Here is a 20,334-nt window from a genome sequence, read left to right as displayed (position 1 = left end):
CACAGTTTTTCCTTAGGATAATACCTAGTATACTGAGTACTTAAGGCAATACAGTAGGGCAATGCAATTTTTCTGAATGCAACATTATATTCTAAGCACTAGGTATTTTATTTAAATGTTCTAAATTTAAACAAACAGCACAATAACAGGTTTTTTTTTCATCTCACAAGCCCATGCTGCCCAATTGACCTACAACCCCCACGACGTTTTGAACAGTGGGAAGAAATGGAAGCCCCCGGATAAAACCCACACAGACCAGGAAGAACATTCAAACTCCTTACAAACAGCATAGGATTTGAACTCTGGTCCTGATCATTGGCACTGGAACAGCTTTGTGCTAATCGCTATGACATCCATGATTGGTCTAGCAGTTAGAGCAATGTTTATGCCGAGATAAATGCAAAAGGACTTATGGTGAGATTGAAAAAAGTAGGAAAATTTATCTGTTAGCTTGACTAATATTCTTCTCACAAATGATCTACCAAAACAAATTAACTAATAATTTGGTTCATTCACTAATATGTGATTTTGACAATGTACAAATTGACCATCATGTTTTCCTCCATAATAATGTGTTCATTAACTGAGAAACACTCCAACATCATGAGGGTAAAATAAGTTGCTACAATAAACTAAAATTAATTTCCTTTGGATAAGACAAAAAGATATAGCAGAATCTTTATCACATTCTAATGTAAATTATTAATCTACTACATGGAACTCAAGGTGATGTCATTAATGCTGCTATGTTCCCTGAGAGAGAAAAAAAAAGTCTCACCACCAGTGGCATGCAGACAGTAAATGCTACTGAGTAGAAGTTGGAACCAAGACTGAACAACGTTTCTGCCCATTATACCTGTACTTCCCATTTCCTGCTTTCACAAGGTCTGAGATCATGGTTGGAGAGAGCAAGGGCATAAGGGGAAAGTTGATGGACATTTTTCAAGTCCTTATGATAAATGTCTTTTTTTTCTTCTCAGAAACAAAGAAAGATGATACTTTCCTTGTGTGATGCCCCTCCAAGCAAAACGTTAAGTGAATCAAATGTATTCCCCGGGAACTAGTACTGCACTACATTCTCCCTCTGATTACTATGTCTTTCTACTCCCAACAAGCCTGCTCATGGATACATATCAAATTATGTCTATTATTTACCTCTGAAGATCACTGGGTTTGTTATCTTTTGACTATGGAGGTGTTTAAAGTGATTAAAGGACTTGACAGAATGGAAAGAAAACAAACTTTTTCTTTGGTGGAAGGAATCCAGAAGATTAGAAATATCCAGAATCATTGCTGGCCTATTATATTGCTAATAATAGAAAATATATTTTAACACGAAAGGTAGTGAAAATCTTAAATACTCTTTCCCAAAATGTTCAAATTTAGAATGTCACTTTTTAAAATTTGGCATATTTTGGAAGAAGATTGTAGTTAGTTTAGAAGCAGATCATTCAGTATCTAATTGAATAGCTGGACAAGCTTGCATTGATTTGCCTTCTCCAGTTTAGTTGTTCCTTAAAATGTTGAGTTTTGATATCTATTGTATCACTGGAGATTTAGACTAACATTTGTATAATTACAAATAGCCACACATTGGCAAGTTAACTACCCATTGTACTGACAAATGAAATCCAGGCTGATTTCACAATACTGGCAGTTCAAAGCTATTAATAAGTACCTGTGTCATTTAGATAAAGTCAGGCAAGCCATTTTGCACTTTCATCACTAGTTCTAAGTAAGCCATATTCAAGATGTTCAATTCACAATATCAAATTATTTAATTTGCATAATGCATCTCAAATTTTATCATATGACTTAATTTATCCATTTGCCCTACAAAGCAACAAAATCACGCTTTAACATTTTGATGCAAATCAGTGTAATTATCACACACTTATGATCATATAGTCTTAATCCTACATGCAACACCACATTTTAAACAATTTAGTAGGCAGTGGGCTAGAAATTCTATCTTGAATAAAGACATGCATTAAATTGAAAGTGCATCAGAGACCTCAATAATTTCTCTGGCTCATTAACCCAGACCCTTTGCTGCTCGGCCTGTATCTTAACAAATATGACTCTGAACCTCATAGTTCATAGGGGAATATCCTCACATACATGTGCAAGGCATTGATGCACTTCAACAGTGTAATCTGTTGACTTTTAGCGCAATTCCTCAAATTAACCATATCCTAATGTTGGGAGACACACAAAAAGAGCAATTTACCTGGATGTCATAGGAAAACCCATGAAACAGTCATTCAGAACTATTGGAGGTGATGTGGCAGTGGAAGAATTATTGGAAGTAGTGTGGCAGCTTCAAGAGACTGGAAGTGGTGAAAGCCATACAAGCTGAATGAGCTATACCTCACAAGAGTTGAGAACAGTGGCCACACAGGAAAGTTTCCTAGTATTGTTGAGGGGTGGAATGGGGGGGGGGGGGGGTAGAATTAAACTAATTTGGCAGAGGATGAGCACAAAAGGTATTTAGCTAACTAAAAAGGGTAGAAATGGATTCTAAACTCTTTAGAACAATAGAAAACTATAGCACAGAAAACAGACCATTCAGCCTTTTTAGTCTGTGCCAAAACATAATTCCACTAGCCATGCTGTCTGTACCCATTCAATAACCCTGCAGGTCACTCCCATTCATGTATCTATCCAATTTATTCTTAAAACTTAAGTGTGACCCTGCATTTACCACATCAGATGGCAGCTCCTTCCAAACTCTCATGAATCTCTAAGTGAAGAAGTTCCCCTTAAACCTTTCCCCTTTCACCCTAAAGTGATGCCCTCTCATATTTATCTCTCTTAATCTAAGTGGAAAGAGCCTACTCACATTTACTCTGTCTTCACCTCTCATAATTTTGTAAATCTCCATCAAATCTCCCCTAATTCTTCTACGCACTAAGGAATAAAATCCTAACCTATTTAATCTTACCCTGTAACTCAAATGCTGAAGACCCAGCAACATCCTAATAAATCCTCTCTGCACTCTTTCAATCTTACCGATATCCTTCCAGTAGTTAGGTGACCAGAGCTGCACACACTACTCTAAGTATGGCCTCACCAATGTCTTATACAACCTCACCATAACAACCCAACTCCTGTACTCAATACTTTGATTTATGAAGGCCAAGATGCCAAAAGCTTTCTTTAGAACCCTGTCTACCTGTGACACCATTTTCAGGGAACAATGTATCTGTATTCCCAGATCCATTTGTTCCTCCACATTCCTCAGTGTCCTACCATTTACTGTGTATGTCCTACCTTGGTTTGTCCTTCCAAAATGCAACACCTCATACTTGTCTGCATTAAATTCCATCTACCATCTTTTGGCCCATTTTTCCAGTTGGTCCAGATCCCTCTGCAAGCTTTGAAAGCCTTTCTTGCTGTCCTAAATGCCACCAATCTTAGCATAATAAACAAACTTGCTGATCCAATATTCCCACATTATCATCCAGATCATTGATATAGACAGTGAACATCAATGGTCCCAGCACCAATCCCTTAGGCACACCACTAAACACAGGCCTCAAGTCTGAGAAGTAATCATCCACTACCTCTCTGCCTTCTCCCTTCATCCAATTTTGAATCCAGTTTGCAACCTCTCCATGGGGTGTCTGAACCTTCTGAACTAACCTCCCGTGTGGGACCTCATCAAAGGCCTTACTGAAGTCCATGTAGACAACATCCATAACCTTTCCTTCATCTACATTCTTGATAACCTCCTCAAAGAACTCTATAAGATTTGTTAAACACAACCTACCATGCATGAAGCCATACTGACTTATCCTTAATCAGCCCTTGGTTGTCCAAATACTTGTAAATCTGATCTCTCAGAACACCCTCCAATAATTGACCTACTACTGATATCAGCCTGTAATTTCCTGGTTTACTTTTGGAGCCTTTTTTAAACAACGGAACAACATGAGCTACCCTCCAATCCTCCGGCACCTAACGTGGCTAAGGACATTTAAAATATTTTGCCAATATCCCTGCAATTTCTACACTAGTCTCCCTCAAGGCCCGAGGGAATATCATGTCAGGCATCTCCTCCTCTTTGATCTCTATTTGTTCCATGCACTATTGCTTGTTTCCTTTCCTTATACACTATGCCAGTTTTCTGAGTAAATACTGATGCAACAAAAACTGTTTAAAATCTCCCTCATCTCATGAGGCTCCACACAGATGACCACTCTGATCTTTTATGGGACCAATTTTGACCCTTACTATCCTTTTTCTCTTAAAATATTTGTAGAAACCCTTCAGGTTTACCTTCACATTATATGCCAAAGCAACCCCATATCTTCTTTTTACCATCCTGACTTCCTTCTTAAGTATTTTCTTATATTTTCTATTCTCTTCTAGTACCTCATTTTCTCCTTGTTGCCTATACCTACTATACACATCTCTCTTCTTCTTGGGTTGAGGGAATTAACTTAGCTATTCTTTAGTGCAAAAGCACAATTCATTGGGGTCCATCTAGGAAATAACAACCATGTTAATATTTTGAATATCTATGAAAAAGATGATAGACAAATCCAAATTAAAAATACTCAATTAGAAAAGGCCCATTTCAAAAGTATGAGGAAGTCTTGCCAGAGTAAACGGGAGTTAACTACAATTAAAGAAGATACTACTGGAGTCATAGCAAAATCAAAAAATTTTCTAGGTAAAGGAAAGATTAGAGAAAGTTATCAGGTATTGTTAAAAGCAAATCATCTCAAACTAATTTGATGGAGTTTTTTATTACTTCAAAAATATAATTGAAGGAAATATGATTGATGAAGCATAAATGGACATCTAAATGGTATTTGATAAGATGCCACATGTTGTTCCTACAATAATGATTTGGAATAAGGTGCACAGAGTGAAAATTTAAAATTTTCAGATGCAAAAATCTTGAAGAAGCAGTGATCTATAAAGTGGACAGAACAGGCTGCCAAATGGGTGAATAAGGGTGTAAAATGGTGGGGGAGGGGGCAGCTAAATGTATGTAGTTCTTTGAAATTGGCAGGCACATTGACATTTGCACGGTCCCCTTCCCTATTAATCCATTCTGTGATTCCATCAGGTCACTGCTTAGCATCTTTTTAAGAGAGGTATGCCAGCTTGTTTACCTTTCCTGATAGTTCTGATATTTCCATCTGATGCTGTTCTTTTTCAGATATTTCCAATGCCTCTATTTCTATATTTTAAAATTTGTTTACAGGATGTGTCCTCATAATGAAGCAATCCTTATCTGCATGCAGTAAGATCTGGTAACACGTAGCCATGGCCTGATAAGTGGCAAGTAGTATTTAAGTCATTCATGCTAAACAATGGCCATCTTCAACAATATAGAATCTAAAAAAACCTCAGTTTGACTTTAATTGCAAATCTCCCTCCATCTACATTCTGGGGATATCAATGACCTGAAACTTTAATAGGAGAAATTACATACCAGCTCATCCAAGATGAGGTTCAAGGTATTCAGTGCTTAATTCCTTAATTATATTTTTTTAGTAATTACCTGACACACAAATATTAGACCAACTATGTCTGGCTTCCATCCCTCAACTTTTATAAATGTCGAGTGACTGGTACAACTTTCCAATCCAAAGGGAATGGTTTCAAAATCTTCTCACTGCTGCTATCAGGAAAGAGGTACAGGTGCCACAAGACTCGTACCACCAGGTTCAGGAACAGCTGCCACCCCTTCCCATCAGACTCCTCGACAACAAATTTAATCAGGGTCTCATTTAAGGACTCTTACTTATGCACTTTATTGATTTTTTAATTCTCTGTATTTCAATCAGTTTGTTTACATTCGTTATCTGTTTACAGTTCTTTAATTGTTGACTTGTGTGCGCTGTGTAGAGTTTTTTATGCACTACCAATAAGTGGTAATTCTGCCAAGTCCGCAGGAAAAAGGAATCTCAGGGTTGTATGTGATGTAATTTATGTAACTCTGACAATAAACCTGAAAACTTTGGGATGGAGTGAATCTGGTTCTAAAGATTCATCACACTTTATTGTTATTATTGTTGTATTGCTTTTGCTTAGATTCCATCCCTGAATCGATTTCCATTTATTCTGATGTCCAGTGTGCTACCTTATCCTCTACTATGTAGAAGCAATTATTAAATATGTTTATCATTTTTTTCATATTTATTCACAACAATGATTAACTGCTTCAAGAACTCACATTGGTGCCAAGCACCAGAATCAGATTTTATTGCATTGAACATGTCACAAAATTTGTTCCTTTGCGGCAGCATTACAGTATAAATATTGCTATAAATTACATTTCAAAATAAATAAATAGTGCAAGAAAATAGGATAAAGTGAGGTAGTGTCTGTGGTTCATTGTCCATTCAGTAATCTGATGGCTGAGGGGAAGAAGCTGCCCTTGTGCCATTGAATGCTTGTCTTCAGACTCCTGTATCTTTTCCTGATGGTAGCAGTGTGAAAAGGGCATGGCCTGGATGGTGAGGGTCCTTGTAGATAGAGGCTGCTTTCTTAAGCCATCACCTCTTGTAGATGTCTTCAATGGAATGAAGGCCGGTGCCCATGATGTCACTAGCCGAGTTAACAACTCCCTGTCCTTTGCGTTAACACCTCCATACCAATGATGCAACCAGACTGAATGCTCTTCACGACACACCTTTAGAAATTTTCAAGAATCTTGAGTGACATACCAATTCTCCTCAAAATCTTCATCAAGTTTGGCCACTGTGAGCCTTCATCGTGGTTGCATTGACATGGAGGCCCCAGGACAGATCTTCAGAGATGTTTACACCCAGGAATTCTTGACTCTCTCTACTGCTGATCCCTCAGTGAGGACTGGTTTGAGTTCTCCTGATTTCCTCCTGAAGTTCACAATCAGCTCCTTGGTTTTGCTAACATTAAGTGCAAGGTTGACTTAATTCCTGATTTAATTGTAGTTTTTTGGGTAAAATTTACTTGGACACTCCATTATTACAGTTTTTAACTTTGCTTAGAAGTAATACCAACTATCAGCAAATTAAAAAATATAAGTATTGAAATTTGATCAACCAACACTAAGATAAATCAGAAATGCTGACACTGGAAGCAGTTCAAAGGGCAGCCAAGTGATCAATCCTAGGGACAAAGATCTGTATAATGATATAAATGTTAAGAAATTAGACTTGTAAACTCAATTGTGTCGCATGTGCTTTTTATTCGTCACTTCACAGCGAGAAGAACAACCGGGATAAGCTTGGTAAATAACTACAGATCAGTGAGTGTAACATCAGTGGGTAGGAATGTTTATAGAAAAAAGCCCAAGGGAGTAATCGATACTTGAAAGTCAGGCATCAATCAAAGGCAGTCAATACACTTTAGTTAGGGGACATTTTGTCTGACCAATATAATTGAATTTTTCAAAACTGTAACAAAATATGTTGATGGGCTCATTGCATTACTCTACATGGACTTCATTAAGGACTTTGACAAGGTCCCAAAGTGAGAGATGAGTCCAAAAGATTAGAAGTAATGGAATCCAGGAAAATTTGACTTAAAATTGGTTTAGTGATAGGACATAGAAGCTGATGATGAAAGGTTGTTTTTGTGATTAGAAGTCCATCAGTGTACCATAGAGATTAGTGCTGTGCCAGGACCCTTTCAATATGTCATACACATTACCAATTTGCATATGAATATAGTAGGTACAATTAGTACGCTTGCAATGGACACAAAAATTGGTGGTCTGGTTGATAAAGAAAATAATTTTAGGTGATTGGAAGAGATTGATTAGTTGGTAAAATGGACTGACCAATGACAGGTGGAATTTAATTCTGATAAATGCAAGGTGATGTGCTATGGGGACTAATAAGCATTCACTTTCCTATATCTCCCTCCAGCCTCTCCATCACCAATTTTCATCCACTTCCCCATCCTGGTTCCATCTACTTACTACGCAAACACTTCAACCATAGCATCCCCTCTACCTTCTGATTCCATCTGGACTTCATCTCTCACTTATTGGCTCCCTTTATCACCTTTTTTACTTTATCAGATTCCAACAGTTGTAGACTTTGTTCCCACTTATCACCACCAGCCTCTGTCGCCACCTATACATTTCCCCCACCTACTTGGCTCCATTTTGTTGTCCATTTTATTCCTTTGTCTGCTTACCTATCACCCACCCGCCTCTATCTCCCAACTCCACCGCTTCACTCCCCCAACTGGTTCTTTATGCCCATTATCCTTTACCCCTTCTCAGTCCACCCATCACCTACTGAACCATGTCTCTTCCTTCCCACCTCCTCTTTATACCTGCTTTCTTCCCTCTCCACACCATCCTGGTGCATGATCTCGACCTGAAATATTGACAATTCTCCCCCCTCCCCCACAGATGCTGCTCAAACTGCTGAGCTCTTCCAACAGTTTGTTTTTTGCTCCAGATTCCAAAATCTTCAGTGTCTTCACACATTTATCATTCTCCCAAATGCTGAATTTCATACTCAGTATTCCTATTGTTAACATTTAATAAAATACTAATCTAATACAGGTAGGAATCAATGCATACTATTTGAAACCAGGGGCCATAGAAATCTGAAACATTCTATTTTATAAGATTGCTGATATGGAAAAATTGGAACTTTCTAGTCCAAGACTGAGATCCTTGTTGGATGTAGGGTTAATATGTGAAAACAGAGTTGAGGTACAGACATACACATATGATTGAATGGTTGAACATGTTAAAGAGCCACATGATTTCTTGAATATCCTCTGTCATTTGCAACTCCTCTTTTAAGTCCACTGAACTCATGCCTATATATAAGACATTAAATAAGACTAAACACATGAACAGCAATAGTAGCACAGAGAGCAGATTGAACACTGTGAGACTAACACATTTATTCAAATGGCAGATGCAATTAGCAGTTTTGCTTTGCCGAATTAAGCTGTGATATGATGCTTTGAAACAACCGTACAAAAAATATAACTGAGCTTCACAGGCGACAGGTGCAACTACATCAGGGATACAGATGTAAACATTTGAAGTGAACTATTTCTCTTGTTTCTTGTTTCTCTCTTGGATTATAGCAAGCCTTCATTGACATGCGAAGGTTATTTAAATTGTTATGTGGGTGGGGAAAATCCCCATGCCTCATTTCAAAGCAAATCTTCCACTCATTTTACACACATACAAATTCTCAGATTAACCACAGAATTATGGCACCCACGTCCAAATATACTGCAATTAACCCTTTCACTGGCAAACTGTGTGATACCAAAGCTGCAAATTTAACACTAACTTAATTATTTATAATTGTGGTTTAATTTGATTATGGCAATTCTTTAAACTTTTTTTTTACAATGAATAAACTTCAAAGGTAATTGATAGTAAAGTGGTTTGGGCAGTCCTGACTATATGAAAAGTACTATACAAATGCAAGTTCCTTCTTTTTCTTTGAGATAATTAGTGTAGTTCCTGCAGTGTTGCACATAGGTTGGCAAGACCAAATGCCATGTTCAGAGAAACGGATTTAAGCATTGGGAGATATTTGGAATTAAATATGCAAATCTAATTCTCAGATTATTATTCAAAACTCAAACCTGTCCTTACTTTTATAAATTTGTTAGAAATGAAGAAATACTTATGTAAACTTTTCTTGATGCAATTACAATCTCTTGTCAGTGGTGGCACTGTAGTATGTTGATTGGCAAGAGTGGAATCAGTATAACAGGATTATAGCATGACAGTTTTAAAGAACAAACAATGAGAAACTGAAATAACTCAGCAGATCAGGCAGCATCCATGGGTAGAAAGGGCCAATCAACGTTTTGGATTGAGACCCACTATCGAGACTAATGTAAGCAGTTTTATAAGTTAAACAAGAAAGTGTGCAGATGCTAGGGTTGAGTGCAATACACATACGTGCTGGAGAAACTCAGCAGGTCATGCAGCATCCATAGGAAGTAAAGAATAACCAACATTTCAGACCTGGGCCCTTCATAAAGAATAAGCAAAAGCAGGCAGGCAGCTAAATAAATAAAGGAGGGAGAAAAGGAGAGGATGGAAGAAGGGGCAGGCTAACAGTTTAGAGATCATAGATGGTTATAGATGGGAGGATAAGAGAGAAAGTGATGAGGAGAGGTTAGCTCTCTGATAGAAGAGGAAATAGATGTGGAGCTGGAGGAAAGGAAACAGAAGGATAGGGAAAGAAAGAGAGGTAGGGGTTAATGGAAATTGGAGTTCAATGTTAATGTTGAGTGGTTGGATAATGCCCAGATGGAATACAAGGTGTTCTTCCTTTAATTTGCAAGTTGCCTGGGTTTGGCAGTGAATGTGGCCAAGGGGAGACAGTTTTGTAGATAGTAACCATTGTAAAAGACAAAGGAATTCACAACAGAAACAACTGAATTCAGGGCACAGAGACAAATAATTTTTAATATACTGTAAGATTTATATAGGATGTGAAAAGGCAACTGATCTAATATTACTCATATTACACAATAGACATTTAAAAATCAACTTCAAGGAGTCAAGACAAAACAAGGTCTTCAGGTGAAGCACAAACAGAAGGGTATGGACAACTGCACCAAATCATTAATGTAATTTCCACCCCATTTTAAAGAACAATCCTCTCCTTGCTTTAGAAATTTCAATGTGGACCTGTTTTACACTTACTTGAAGAAAATGGGATAATTACAGTTTGAAAGTGGCTTCTATGCTAAACGTGAATACAAAAACTTTTAATGATAAAAGTGACGTGGTACTTGCTCACTTAAAAGTTTCCTCATAAATTTGAAAAATAACAATTTAATACCTTTTTAAAGGATTCTCTGAATTTCTTCTTGATGGGGCAATAAATAGCAATAAAAATTATTCCTATCAACTCTCTATGTTCAGACCTCACTGAAATATTTATTTGCTGGCAATAGATCATTTCCAAATCAGTGATCTACTGGCATTTTCTCCAACAAACTTAGAATTTTCCCTATTCCCAGTGTTAATTTCTTTCAATGAAGGTTGTGACACTGGCGGATAGTTCCATTGGGCACGAACATCTCTTTCCCAAGTAGTGGATGAGCCAAAATCATGTGCTTTGGCAAAATTCTGGTGGAATGGAGAAGATATCAGTATCCTACCCTTTTTATTTAGTTTTCAAACAAATCTTCAGGAAAGGTCAAAAGATAATGATTACAAACCAAAAGCTTCAACTGATTTTATTTAAATGTGGGTCAAGGCTAATTTTAAGATCCCTTCCGTTGCCCTGCCAGAGATTGATAGAAAACAGTTAAGAAATTACTGTTTCTGTCCTGTATATCTCAGTATTAAATAAAGAAATATATCGACGAACTGAACCATTAAGGGTATAATCTGATGCAATATCTGGCAATAATCCATCTGTCATAAGAGATTGGTGAAACTCACTATTTCTTTTAAGTTTAATTGTCAGACTCAATCAAAACAATGAGATTTTTTAAAAAAATGATTAATTCACAATGGACATTTTCTAAAACATTGTAGTAATTTTCCAAGCAGCATAATTTGTTTAGTTATCTGGCAAAATTTGTCCTTCTATAGCATATCCACCGCATCACTATTTGGGCTAATTATCTTCACATTTCCTACATTATATAAGTGACTGCCTTAGAAAGTATTTAGTTGACTGTTAAACACCTCAGGATATTCAAACGTCATGAAAGACGTTCTAAAAATGCAGGACTTTATTTTTGCTCATCTAGCATTATTTCTATTTTATTTGATCCAAATTATCTTTCCTTCCCTTTTTTGAATATTTTTAAATTTTCCATGCATGTAGTAGTTCTGACTATTATAATAATAGATATCAAGAAACAAATTAAAATTACATTACACTCCAAAACTCTCTCCCTCCCAACCACCCCCTCACAAAAACAATATATAGAGTAATACAACTTTATAGGTATAAAAAAAAGAAAGAAAACAAAGAAAATCTTTGGATTGCAGAGAAAGATATTGCCCAGCAAATATCTCCAGATCTATCAGAGGAGAATCTTGCGGGTCGAGAGGCATAGGAAGAATATCATTACAAATTTAATCCCATTATTTGGGTATACAGGCATTTTATCTTTCCTTCCTGATCATAGTCCAACATACTTAACTCATCTACCTATGCCTCCATCCAACAGCTAGTTTTCATCTTTGTATTTGGGCTGGAGGCTATCATCTTTGTTCTATGGCCAAGCCCAAATCCTGAATGTAATGCCTGAAATGGCTACATCATAAGAACCACTTGTGTTTTGACAGTACCTTTCATGACTTTAGCTTCTCTCAAGGGGTTGAATTGCATGTGGGAATGTGGGAAATGAGGCAACCAATTTGTGCAGAACAAGAAATCAAACATAAAACATCAGAAAATTTCAGAGAATATGTGCAAACAGGAAATTATTTTTATTGCTTCAAATCATTGATCTTTCATCACCCAGCATTTCCTGTATTTTTCTTTGGGATTTTTATTTGTGCACAACAAGGGTAGTATCACAATACGCAGATTACATATGGTTTTTAAAGTGGTGTTAAGGGAAATATGTTGGTGGGGTTGACAGGGATAACTACCAACCCCCCCTAATTTTCCACCCATATAATTGTTACATCCATCTAAGAAAACAAATTTGGTCTCATCTGAAAGACTCTGCTTCCAAGGGTACAGAAATTCACCAACGCATTTTTTTGTACAAACTTCTGGTCATTTCTTAAGTCAATTTTGATGAAATTATAACGTGATATACTAATTTTTACAAAAAAGGTGATGGAATTAAGAATGCTTTGGGCTATTAAATAGTAAGCACCAAGCTGAGACTCACTGAGGTTTGAGAAGAATATTTGAAAGAGCAATTTATCTTTAGCTTTATTATTTTGATGGTCTCCAGAATCACTGTGATACACATTCTTACTGTGTGATTCAATTGGTATTATGTTGATTTTCTCAATTCTCCAGGTTTTTGTGATGAACTGCCAGTGGATAGAACAATTCACACTGACAGTTCCATCATGACTCATGGCCTATGCCCTCTATTGTGTCGGGTCCTGCTGCATCCTACCCAATTACGCTTATTGGTGGAAGGATTTAAATCAAAGAGGAACCTCTCCTGATACTGGTCTTATTCCTCATTGACCTGCAATTAGAGGAGAAGGGCCAAGAAGATTACGTTTTTTTTTTAAGATTACACCTTATAAATGAAAATTTTCATTCAGATCAGGAAATGTCAAGATGTCTTCTAAACTAATTCTAGCTAACAAATCACTGTATCAAGAAATAGAGAAAATATTCAACTCAGTCATGAATTTTTGTGAAACACAAAAGTCTGAAGATGCTGTAACCATATAACCATATAACCACTTACAGCACAGAACAGGCCAGTTCGGCCCTACTAGTCCATGCCGTAGCAAATCCCCACCCTCCTAGTCCCACTGACCAGCACCCGGTCCATACCCCTCTAGTCCCCTCCTATCCATGTAACGATCCAGTCTTTCCTTAAATGTAACCAATGATCCCGCCTCGACCACGTCTGCCGGAAGCTCATTCCACATCCCCACCACCCTCTGCATGAAGAAATTTCCCCTCATGTTCCCTTTATAATTTTCCCCCTTCATTCTTAAACCATGCCCTCTAGTTTGAATCTCCCCCACTCTTAATTGAAAAAGCCTATCCACGTTTACTCTGTCTGTCCCTTTTAAAATCTTAAACACCTCTATCAAGTCCCCTCAATCTTCTACGCTCCAGAGAAAAAAGACCCAGTCTGCACAACCTTTCCCTGTAACTCAGACCCTGAAATCCTGTCAACATTCTCGTGAACCTTCTCTGCACTCTCTCTATTTTGTTTATATCTTTCCTATAATTTGGTGACAAAAACTGTACACAGTGCTCCAAATCTGGCCTCACCAATGCCTTGTACAATTTCATCATAACCTCCCTACTCTTGAATTCAATACTCCGATTTATGAAGGCCAACGTTCCAAATGCCTTCTTCACCACACCATCTACCTGAGTATCAGCCTTGAGGGTACTATTTACCATAACTCCTAAATCCCTTTGTTGCTCTGCACTCCTCAATTGTCTACCATTCAATGTATATGACCTATTTAAATTTGCCTTTCCAAAATGTAGCACCTCACATTTATCTGTATTAAATTCCATCAGCCATTTCTCAGCCCACACCTCCAGCCTTCCTAAATCACCTTTTAATCTACGGTAATCTACCTCACTGTCCACAACACCACCAATCTTTGTGTCATCCGCAAACTTGCTTATCCAATTCTCCACCCCTACATCCAGATCGTTAATATATATAACAAATAATAGTGGACCCAGGACCGAACCCTGAGGAACTCCACTAGTCACCGGCCTCCAATTGGACAAACAATTTTCTACCACTACTCTCTGACACCTCCCATCCAACCACTGCTGAATCCATTTCACTACCTCCTTATTTATACCTAATGCCTCCACCTTTTTTCCTAACCTCCTGTGGGGAATTTTGTCAAAAGCTTTACTAAAGTCCAAATAGACAACATTCACAGCTTTCCCTTCATCAACCTTTTTTGTAACCCCCTCGAAGAACTCAATCAGGTTTGTCAAGCATGATCTACCCCTGACAAAACCATGCTGATTACTCCCTATCAATCCCTGTACCTCCAAAAATTTGTAAATAGCATCCCTCAGGACACTTTCCATCAACTTGCCCACCACAGACGTCAGACATACAAGCCTATAATTCCCAGGTTTGCATTTGGACCCTTTCTTAAACAGAGGAACCACATGCGCCACCCTCCAATCCTTTGGCACCACCCCCATGGCCAGTGACATCCTAAATATCTCTGTTAATGGCCCCACTAACTGTCCACTAGCCTCCCTGAGTGTCCTAGGGAATATTTTGTCCTGTCTGGGAGATTTATCCACCTTTATCTTTTTTAACACAGCCATCACTACCTCCTCGGTTATCCTTATATGCTTCATGACCTCCCCACTATTTTTCTTTACTTCAACTGGTTCAACATTTTTTTCCCTAGTGAATACCGAGGCAAAGAAATCATTCAAAATTTCCCCCATTTCCTCAGACTTCTCACTCAGCCTACCCTCGCTATCTACAAGGGGTCCAATTTTATCTCTCACTAATCTTTTACTTTTAATGTACTTATAGAAACCCTTTGGATTTATTTTTACTCTGTCAGCCAAAGTCTCTTCATGCCTTTTTTTGGCCTTTCTAATTTCTTTCTTAAGATTCCTTCTACACTCCTTGTAGTCCTCCTTCAACTTCTCAGCTCCCTGCTCTTTATACCTCTTGTACACCTCCCTTTTTCTCCTAACCAAATTTCCAATATTCCTCGAAAACCAAGCCTCCCTATGACTTCCAGCCTTTCCTTTGATCCACACTGGGACATAACTACTCTGTACCCTCAAAATTTCTTTTTTGAATATCCTCCATTTTTCATTAACATCCTTACCTGAAAATATCCTGTCCCACTCAATACTCCCCAAATCCCTTCTTATTCCTTCGAAATTTGCTCTTTTCCAATCCAGAACCTCAACTTTAGGCCTCTCCTTGCTCTTCCCTAAAACTACCATAAAACTAACAGAATTATGATCACTAGACCCAATTGGTTCTCCAACAATAATGTCCGCTACCTGACCTAGCTCGTTCCCTAACAGGAGATCCAGTATTAAACTGTCCCGAGTCGGTTCTTCTACTGATTTAGAAAACAATCCTTTTTTTTTTTTGAAGACTTTATTTAAAAATTTATAACATGAATACAATAAAGAATTCCATTTAAAGAAAAATAGAAAAAAAAATTTAAAAAGGTATGATTACAATATTGCATCAGAAAACTACACAAAATAACCCCCCCCGTTAATTGTAACACAATATTAATAGTCTAACTTAAAATTAGTCCAACCCTCCCCCCAAAATAAAGAGTGAAGAGTTAATAAAATTGACAATATTATATATGAAAAAAAAAATACCCACTTACAAAAAAGAGATAAAACTTAACCTAAAAATATTCTAACAACAAAAAAAAATTGTCAATACTAAAATATCACACTTAAACATATATTTAAATCAAACCTAAATGCATATAATTAGAAACGGAGTCCACTTTAACTTATAAAAAGACATCTTATCCTGAATTGAAAAAGATATCCTTTGCATAGTCAAACAAAATTTCATTTCCAAATACCATTTATCTAAAGTTAGTATATTTCTATCTTTCCAAGTAAGTGCTATACATTTCTTAGCCACAACTAAAGCTAAATAAATAAATGAAATCTGATAATCCTCTAAACCTAAATCGATTAATGATTGCATGTTCCCTAATAAAAATATATCGGGATCTAATACAAGATGGATATTATATAAACTGTTAAAAACAGATTGAATACCTTTCCAAAACTGTTGCAATCGATCACAAAGCCAAACAGTATGCAAAAAAGTATTGGCCGTCTGATCACATCGAAAACAAGAATCCAACTTACTAAAACCAAATTTTTTTAATTTCTCCGGCATTAAATATAGCTGATGAATAAAATTATAATTAATCATCGCTAGTCTAGCATTAATTAATTTCCGAATACTATTCTGACAAATTTCCATCCAAGCTTCTTCAGCTATTTTATGTCCTAAATCTTTTTCCCATTTCAACTTATCTTTATCCCAGTCTTTTTTACTATCAATTTCTTGTAAAATACAATACAAATCAGATATATATCCCTTTTTTGGTATTGAAAGAACATATTCTTCAAAACTAGATTCAGGCAATAAAATCATATGTCGACCACATAACTGTTTTACAAAAGATCTTAATTGATAATATACAAATATAGAATTTGCACTAATACCATATTTCCTTTGTAATTCGTCAAAGAAACAAAAACAACCCTCAGAAAAACAATCAGATAAATTTTTTATTCCCTTCTTTTCCCATTGTTTCAAAGTGGCATTGGAGACCGTAAAAGGAACAAGTTAATTATTATATAATGGCAATCTTCCAGAATATATATTTTTAAGTCCCAATTTTTAAAGTTTACTTGTCCATAAATTCAATAAATGTTTCAATATTGGCACATCATAAGTTCGTAATAAATTTTTATTCCATCGAAACAAAAACTCATGAGGAAATTTTTCTAAAATAACCGCCATTTCTATCTTTACCCAACTAGGTGGGTCGTCCTTATTCATTAATGCACTAAGAAATTTAAATTGAGCTGCTTCATAATAATGCTGAAAATTCGGTAATCTTAAACCTCCAAATTGAAAATCCCACATCAATTTTCTCATTGCTTCTCTCGGAAATTTTCCCTTCCATAAGAATTCTCCAATCGCTTTATATAAATCCTTAAAAAGACTTTTTAAAAAAAATAAGGAATTGATTGAAACAAATATTGTATTCTAGGAAAAATATTCATTTTTATGGTATTAATCCATTTAGAAAACAATCCTGAGCACATTTAACGAACTCCAGCCCATCCAGCCCTCTAACCGTATGGGTATCCCAATCAATGTGTGGGAAGTTAAAATCTCCCATGATCACTACCTTATGATTTTCACACATATACGTTATCTCCCTACAAATTTGTTCCTCTAATTTTCTTGGCCCATTTGGTGGTCTGTAATACACCCCTATTAGCACCCTCTTGCCTCCTCCACCCCTCAATTCCACCCAAACAGCCTCACTGGTCGATCCTTCTGTAATTATAGTCAAAACACAGACAAGGTGGAGTAACTCAGCCCGTCTCACAGAGTTAATAGGAGATAAAGATAAAATACCTTCCTCAAGGTATGAGTGAAAAAAGACTGGGTAAATAAAGAGGGAAGAATGGGAGGGGGAGGAGAACAGACCCACAGACAAAAGATGTAAATCAAATACAAGAGGAAAGGTGAGAATTGGTTCGGTGAAAAGAGTCAGAGAGAGAAAAAAACCCACCACATTTAGAGGAAAAAAGAGAGGAGAAAGAAGATGGGGGAGGGGGATCCAATTTGCAGGTGGTATCAGCCTGGCAGTGCATGAGATCATGGAAGGGAATGGGGCGAGGGATTGAAATGGATGGCCACTGAGAGATCCACGCAATTGCTGCAGACAAGAGCAGAAGTACTCAATGAAGCAAGTTCCAGTCTGCGTCTAGTCTCTCTGATATAGAGGGGACAAAATGGGAACACTGGATGCAGTAGATGACCACTGCAGATTCACAAGTGTTGCTTCACTTGCAAGGACTGATTGGGGCACTGAATAGTGGTAAAGGAGATGTTGGTGCAAGTGGAGCATCTCCTTCGGTCACAGGGGGTTATTGATGTGGAGGGAGGAGTGGACAAAAGTATCATGGAGAGAGCAGTCCCTGCAGAAGGCGGAGAGGTGAGGAGAGAAGGATCACGTAGTAGGTGGTGGAAATAGCAGAGGGATATGTTGGATGCGAGGCTAATGGGGTGATAGGTGAGGATAAAGAAAATAGTGTCCTTGTTACGCGAGGGCAGAGGGGGCCAGGGCAGATATGCAGGAAATGGAGGATATGCAGGTGGGTCCCGAGTGGATGATGCTAGAGGGGAAGCCATGTTGTTTGAAGAAGGAGGACATCTCTAATGATCTATCGTGCAAGTCCTCATCCAGGGAGCAGATGCAACAGAGACAGAGGAATTGAGAGAAAGAAATTGAATCCTTACAGTGGACATGGGGCGAAGAGGTGTAGTTGAGGTATTTGGGAGTTGGTGGGTTTGTAGATGTCTGTCAAAAGTTTGTCTTCCAAGATGGAGCCTCTATCCTCAAGGACCCCTGCTACCCAAGCCATGCCCTCCTCACTCTACTACCATCAGGAAAAAGATACAGGAGCCTGAAGACGAGCACTCAGCTGTACAAGGACAACTTCTTCCCTGCTGCCATCAGATTCCTGAATGATCAATGAACCAAAGACACTATCTCACTTTGTCTTATTGTGCACTCTTTTTATTTATTTTTGTTAGGTGGTTCATATGAATGTTTGCACTGTGATGTTGCTGTAAAACAATTAATTTTGTGCCTTGTTCAAGACAATAAATTCTGAATCACAAAAGGACACTGAATGCCTTACCTGACACAATTGCAGTTTGATTGGCTCTGAGAGTTCCTCAGTCCACATTTCTAGCTCATTTCCCTCATCTTCAGAAGTCACTGATTTTCCCAACACAAAAATTCAAGAATGGAATCAAAGATATAATTAATATTCCTGGGAGGTGCAATTCACACTCTTTGATTTTCTATCTCCCCACTGTGCAGAACCTCTTAATCTTTGTTATTTAATAGCATTTAAAAAAAATATCTGCCTCCTTCATTTGCCAGTTCCTAATTTCTCTACCAATTTTAGATTATAATTTTTAAAACTACTCTTCAATTACTTTGCTCATCAAACCAGAATGAAGGGAAGTAATACAATCATTAATAGCTATCAATGTAACCAAAACAGACTTAGGATTGATATATTTTAGTAAAATTAGAGAACCTATTAGAAGACTTACTATGGTTCAAAAGAATTGGAGGTCTAAAGAAGAAATTATGCCTGTGATTTTTTGAAGGAAAACTGAAGAATTCCACAGCTTTGAAGCCTTAAGAATAATGAGATACATGTAATAATTACAGATTTTGATACAATGAGAGAGAGAAGAGGAAAATCACATTAAGTGGTGTACTATATTTATCATACCATCACTCTGGTCTTCCACTCTTTTCACTGCTACCTTCAGGCAGAAGGACAGAAATCTGAAGACCAGCACCACCAGGTTCAAGAATAGTTTCTTTCCAACAACTATCAGCCTCTTGAACCTTGCCTTGTTACACTAATCAGGGACTACTCCAACACCACAAAAGGATTGTCTGCATTATTGATAAGTCACTTATTTTTCAATTGTGAATATTTATTATCTATCTATTTTTTGTATTGTCTTTTAAAAATTTAATTAAGTGTATTATTGCAATTTTATTTTTACTAAGTATCTGTTCAGCTGCATCAAGTAAGAATTTTGGTGCATATATACATTGAATAACATTAAACTGATTATCATTATTTAGAAGTGAGGAGGAATGAGTGAAATGTACCGAGAACTGAGGTTAGGTGAAATAAAAACAAGAGGACATAGGTCAAGGGTGAAAAGAAAAAGGGAATATTTGGGGGAAGTTCTTCACGCAGAAGGTGGTAAAGTGTGGGACATGCTGCCAGCTGAATTAGTAAATGCAAGCTCAATTTTGACATTTGAGAAAAATTTAATCAGGTACATGGATGGACGGAAGGGGTATGGAGGGATATTGTATAGGTGCAGGTCAGAGGGACTAGGCAGAAAAATAGTTTGGCGCAGACTAGAAAGGTCAAA

At 37.2% G+C, this 20,334-nt stretch overlaps 1 long non-coding RNA gene across 1 annotated transcript in view; it reads right to left on the bottom strand.

Moving 5' to 3' along the window:
• LOC138754792 (uncharacterized) overlaps positions 1–19,143 on the bottom strand; it is a 186,578-nt gene extending 167,435 nt beyond the window's left edge. The window contains exon 1 of the long non-coding RNA XR_011351931.1: positions 19,062–19,143. This is a non-coding gene — a long non-coding RNA (uncharacterized lncRNA). The remainder of the gene's footprint in view (positions 1–19,061) is intronic.
• Between the last annotated feature and the right edge of the window lie 1,191 nt (positions 19,144–20,334).

Source organism: Narcine bancroftii, chromosome 1, assembly GCF_036971445.1.
Source record: "Narcine bancroftii isolate sNarBan1 chromosome 1, sNarBan1.hap1, whole genome shotgun sequence".
NCBI lineage: Eukaryota > Metazoa > Chordata > Chondrichthyes > Torpediniformes > Narcinidae > Narcine > Narcine bancroftii.
Note: the sequence above shows the minus strand (reverse complement) of the source record. Positions and strands in the feature narration are given on the sequence as shown.